Source organism: Lithobates pipiens, unplaced genomic scaffold (assembly GCF_037356315.1).
Source record: "Lithobates pipiens isolate NorthernLeopardFrog02 unplaced genomic scaffold, aLitPip1_a1.2 Scaffold_10, whole genome shotgun sequence".
Classification (NCBI taxonomy): domain Eukaryota; kingdom Metazoa; phylum Chordata; class Amphibia; order Anura; family Ranidae; genus Lithobates; species Lithobates pipiens.
In genome coordinates this window covers 224,246,775-224,252,790 of record NW_027507686.1, presented here as the reverse complement: position 1 = coordinate 224,252,790, position 6,016 = coordinate 224,246,775, and the positions used below count along the sequence as shown (strand labels likewise).

Sequence of the window (6,016 nt, the reverse complement as noted above, 5' to 3'; positions counted from 1 at the left end):
CCGCGCAGGTACCCGCGGAACCGGCCGCGATTGGACCCGCGGAACCGGCCGCGCGGGTACCCGCGGAACCGGCCCGCTGGTACCCGCGGAACCGGCCGCGATTGGACCCGCGGAACCAGCCTGCCGGTATTCTCGGGGGGGGGGCAATTGACCCGTTGCCCCCCCCCCCCCTGGATCCGCCCCTGCTCACAGCACACTGAGAATCATAGGAGTTACCGAGTAAAAGAATCATACGAGTTATCGAGTCAAAGAATCATACGAGATACCGAGACAAAGAATCATACGAGATACCAAGTCAAAGAATCATACGAGATACCGAGTCAAAGAATCATACGAGATACCGAGTCAAAGAATCATATGTGTTACAGAGTCAAAGAATCACATAAGTTACCAAGTCAAAGAATCACACGAGTTACCGAGTCAAATAAATCATATAAGTTAACGAGTCAAAGAATCGTACAAAAAATCAGTGAGAACCGATTCCATGGGAATAGCAAGGCATCTGTTCCGCATGCTAGCAGATCCTTTGTTCTTGACAGAAAGTTGTCGATTCCTTTGTTGAATCCTGGACGCAAACAGATCAATGTCTGGGATTTCCCATCTTTGACATATTGACAGGAATATATCAGGATTTTCCCAGGAAAAACTGCTGGCGACTCAAGTAGTCCACCTGCCAATTTTCTATTCCTAGAATGAAGACTGCCGATAGGCAAAGTACATCGTTTTCTGCCCAAGATAGGATATGATTCATCTCTGGGCCGCACAACTTCTTGTGCCCCCTTGGTGATTAATATAGGCCATTGCTGTGGTATTGACAATAGAATCCTGGCAGGACAATACCATAAACTGAACTTTCAGACCCTCACGGCCAAGTGCTCTGCCTGAATTTCTAAAATGTTAATGGGCAAGGCCAATTCTGATCTGGGCCACTTCTCTTGAACAGTTGCCTCTTTCAGGACTGTTCCCCAACCTAAACAAAAAAGGTTGGCATTTGTTGTTACTATTTCCCAGGTAACTGAAGGAAGGAATTTCCCCTTTGCAAATTTTTGCATATTAACCATAAATTGAGGCTCCAGCGCACCCAGCCTACAGCACCTGGAATTTCCAGGTGGTCTTTCATCTGGGTACTAACCAGGCCCGACCCTGCTTAGTCTCCAAGATCAGACGAGATTGGGCACTTATCAGGGTGATGTGGCCATGGGCTCTGGAGTCAGACACATTGGGAATGTAGAGCTTGAACCCTTTTGTTTCAAGCCGAAAGGATACTGTTTTGCAGCAGTCTTGATGAAACTGAGCATAAGGAACGGCCTCGAATGAAGCCACCATCTTTCCCAACAACCTCATGCAAAGTTGAATAGGATAAATTAATCTTGCTTCGACCACCTAAATCAGTTCCTTTATGGCACTGATCTTTGCCTGGGTTACAAATACCCTTTCCTGGGTGTACCTATGATCAGACCAAAGTATTTTATCCTTCTTCATGGTTTTAAAGAAGATTTCTCCTAGGTTGAGAATCCAACCTAGATATTGCAGGTAGTCAAATGTGCTGACCATACTTTGGTCTAAGCGGGCTACCAACTGGTCTATCAAGAACAGATCGACTTGGGTAAACCATAAACATTATACCTTGGGCCCTTGATCTGGCTAGAAGAGGAGCCAGAACCTTTGAACTCGAGATGCAGTAGCTAGATCGGAAGCAGAGCTGCACACTGAAAATGAAGATTTTCCACTTTGAAAAGTAGATATTACTAGTGAGCGAGGAAATAGGCATATGGAGATATGCATCTTTGACGTCGATTGATGCCAGAAGTTCTCCTCCTTGTAGGATGGCGATAACTGATTGGATTGTCTTTATGCAAAAAAAGAGTGGTTATATTCAGGAACTGAATTTACATTTTTGAGATCCAGAATGTCCATTTGGATTTAACCAAACCCCAACCTCTGCTCTTACATGGGGGCCACCATGAACATTTTTTGCCTTTGAATCCTTAGAAACATTTAATCTGAGAAAACTCTTGGAACTCCAGTTTGTACGCTGGCCATATTAAGGAAGTCCCCCATGCGTTTTGACACTCCTTCAGCTAGATCCCTAAGAATTGCAGAATAATTCTCTCTATTGAGCAAGCGGGGGCACCTCCTCATAAGGAGGCTTCAGTATCTTGTAGGTTTCCTCCCCCAAGACCTCTTTTGTTCCTGGGGTTAACCCTGAGGATTACCTTTTTAACCTGACAGCAGAATCAATCATGACTGCCTGGAGGCTTATGCCCCTGGCACAGAAGAAGGAGCTTTGAAACAAAAATACATTTACTCCTTCACACAAATGGAAAAATGGGTATTTTTTCACTAGAAATTATTTGGATATATTATCCAAAATATCCCCAGATAGCTGTGTCACCGCAAAAAAGGAAGACTAGCCAGGAGCTTCTTGCATGACGCTTAGCGAAGAACACAAGGCCTAAAGGATAGAATCTGTCATAGTAACTATTGCAAACATAAAGCTGCCTCCTGGGCCTGCTAAGCAGGATAACCTTGAACACCTGTTTAAACTGGTCTCTCAACGTTAACCAATTAATGTCAGCACAATCTGAGACACTCAATCTTCCAGAAAAAAAGGTTTTTGTTTTTTTTAATAGGAATTCCAACCCATATTCACTCGTGACCAACACCTTGAAAAAACAATGAGGTACTCCCAGTAGTGGGAGGGGTTATATAGGGAGGCAACTTCCTTTTTCGGGTGTACCAGTGTCCAGCACCTGAAGGTGGACTATAACCCACATAGTAATTACTATGGCTCTGTGTCCCGTGATGTACGATTAAAGAAACATTGTGGACATTGTCCTTGGCTGGTGGCAGTGGCAGCCCGTGCGTTAAGGGCACACGGGTGCTGCCCTCTCTCCTGCCACCCCATCTTTGAACTATGGATATATTCATGCATAGCATGAATCTATCTATGGTCGCCGTGTTTTTGAAGCACCTGATTAGAGCCATAGGCTCTAATAGGTGTCCAAAACTAATAGGCATCCAAAATGAATATTTGCTTTCCTAACACTGAACCGCCTCTCCGCCAATAAGGTGCTTAAGTCTGTTACCTGTCACCTGATTGGCTGAAACCACAGGTGCCGCTATTGGACGCCTATCAGGAGGAGAGGATGGGAGTTGGGAGATGAGGATGACAGGAGACATTGGCTTTGAGGACCCTACTCGTCGAGGGGGTGATCACCCTGGCGGTATTTGAGGGCACAGTGGCAGCAATTGATGGGCACACTGGCAGCATTTGATGGATACACTGGCAGCATTTGACGGGCACAGTGGCTCGTTTGATGGCACAGTGGCTGCAATTGATGTTTCTTTCTTTTCAGAATATTTCAGTTTGTTTTTGCACCTCCCAAAAAATTTTGAGCACCAGCCGCCATTGGCTGGTGGGATTCTGAGATTGAAACACTGATTATTTTCCAGGTTAAACAATCTCAATGTAAATTAATCCTAGTCATACATAAACATTCAAAAGACTTAACACATTCCAATCAGTTAACACAATCCACAGAGGGGACACAATTCTGTCTGCTTATTATGCGATTAGCACCTATACCCCCTCGATAAGACCCCTTTCACACTGGAGGCGGTTTTCAAGCGCTTTAGCGCCAAAAAAGGGCATCACAAAAAATCCTGCAAGCAGCTTCTTTGCAGTGGTGAATAACACCACTCCTATAGCGCCCCTGCCCATTGAAATCAATGGGCAGCGGTGCAGTACCGCCGGCAAACCGGCGCTGCAGGGATTTTAACCCTTTTTCGCCCGACTAGTGGGGGTTAAAACTACCCTGCTAGCGATCGAATAGCGTCGCTAAAACGATGGTACAGCAGCGCTAAAAATAGCGCCGCTATACCGCAGACCCCCGGGTGCGTTCAATATGAAAGGGCTCTAACAGAACATGTCCCTGTGCTTCATCTAGCAAGCAGATATTTTAGGCAATGGCCAGAAAACACAACATGACCAGTTAAGTATATACATCAGTGGCGGCCCGTCCATAGGGGGCGCCCGGGCGCCGCCCCCCCTGTGTGGTCACAAAAAATAAAATAAAAAAAAAATGTAAAAAAAAAAAAAAAAAGTTTTAAAACTGCCCCTTTAAAAAAAAAAAAAAGTTCTTTAAGAGGAAGTGCTCGAGCGCCGGTAACAGTGCACGCCGGGAAACGCCACGCCAATGCAATCATGAGATTGCAGGCGTGGCGCTTCATTTGCGGGCGTTTAGCCCGCCTCAGGGCGCTTTCTGAAGCGCTGAGTAGCTTCCGCCCGGCGCTGTAGTATGTGTTACTACGGCCGGGCGGGCAGTTTGATTGACATCTGAGTTGACTCAGATGTCACTTCCTGTCTTCTCTCTCCCATCTCACCTGAGAGAGGAAACAGGAAGTAAGAAGAGTAGAGCGGTGTGCAGGAGAGGAGCGGCTGTGGAGAACACGGAGAGGAGCACACAGTCAGGTAAGTGGGCTTCTGATTTCATGTGCTATTAGCAGATAACCTAAACCTACCTATGCTGAAATAGAGATCTGCTGATTTCCATCCAACTCTTTAATAGAGGAAGGATGTAATAACATGCCAGAGGTGATAAATCACTGGAGCTTTTCTTCTCCCCCTGCTCTGCACTTCCTTCCAGGCTTCTCCTCTCTGAGTTCAGCTCATTCTTCACACTGACTCTGCTAGAGAACATAGCCAGAGCTGAGCCTAGCCACCCAGGAGCAACATGGACCTGAGAACCCTTGCAATCCTCACCCTCCTGCTGGGGACTATTTGCCTCTCTGATGGTAAGTGCACAGGGCATCCTTCCACAAAAAGTATATCATTGTCATCTGTTTATTAACACAGGGAAACATTATTGTTCAACTTCCACACGTCGGATTTCTGTGTATTGTTTTGGCACCATGGTTTGTTTTATTATATAAACTGGTGTAGAAAGTGTTATTGTTTTACATTAGCAGTCCCATCTGTGCGGTGTGATCTGTATATGATGATGGTGATTCGTTTTCTGGTGTTTGCACAAAGCGAGATAAATGAGAAGGGAGAGGAGAACATGTGTTGAGCAGGGTCAGGCTTTACAAAGCACATTCGTTATTTGTGCACGAGTTGCTCTAAGTGTGGTTGGTTTTTGTGGTGATGAGAAGTGCAGACTGTTGAAATGTGGCTTCTCCCTGTGCAGGTGTTGGAGTGGTTTGGTGTTACTTTACCTGCTTACTTTGTATTGGTTTCCCTGCTCAGTCATGGATCCATTACAGTTGTTCCATGTGTTGTGTTTGTGCTGACATAAGCATGGTTCTGGGTGTGGCTTATGAGAAGTGGGAGGGGCCAACCGTGGATGGGCGGGGTCTTGCGCCCCCCCATCCTAAAACTTCACCAGCCGCCACTGATATACATGTATTAAAAGATAAATAATAAATAATGAATTTCTTAATTTAAACTTGAATTTTTCAAGTAGCAATCCTTACATTTTGATCAAATCTCAAGCTGGTATTGTGAATGATCTAAAACCATATTTCTATGGCTTTTGTTACCACTTGGAACAGGTGAAAACTGCAAGGTGCACAGGAAAATTCTGCAACGCCTTTAACCCAACACAGACATAAAAAGCTCAAAATCGAATACGATTAATGCATTCAACTGTATGCAACTGTATCTTAATATATGCATGATCTAGACATGTTATTAATCACAGAAAAAAAATATTTCAGGCAGTTTGCTTAGTTTAACCTTCCTTTTATCCTTTTATCAAGTCCAGTTGTTTGCTTCAAGGCAAGTTCACAGGTCGACTGACTTCGTGTCCGGGTAAATAATCAAGCCGAACAATAGGATCTACTAATTATGTAAATCTGGTCTTTAGGTAAAAACAAAACAAAAAAAAACCTGCTGGTTACTTTTAGTAGAGTTAAAATTGATGTTGTAATATTACAACGCAGGGCCTTACAGGGTTAAAGGGATGAGGTGGCAATCCTACATGTGCTGCTTCAGCCATGTGCAGTGAGCAGAATA

General features: G+C 44.8%; 1 pseudogene; it reads right to left on the bottom strand.

Annotated features, from left to right (window-relative positions):
* Positions 1-1,083: 1,083 nt before the first annotated feature.
* LOC143945934 (5S ribosomal RNA) lies at positions 1,084-1,203 on the bottom strand (annotated as a pseudogene).
* Between the last annotated feature and the right edge of the window lie 4,813 nt (positions 1,204-6,016).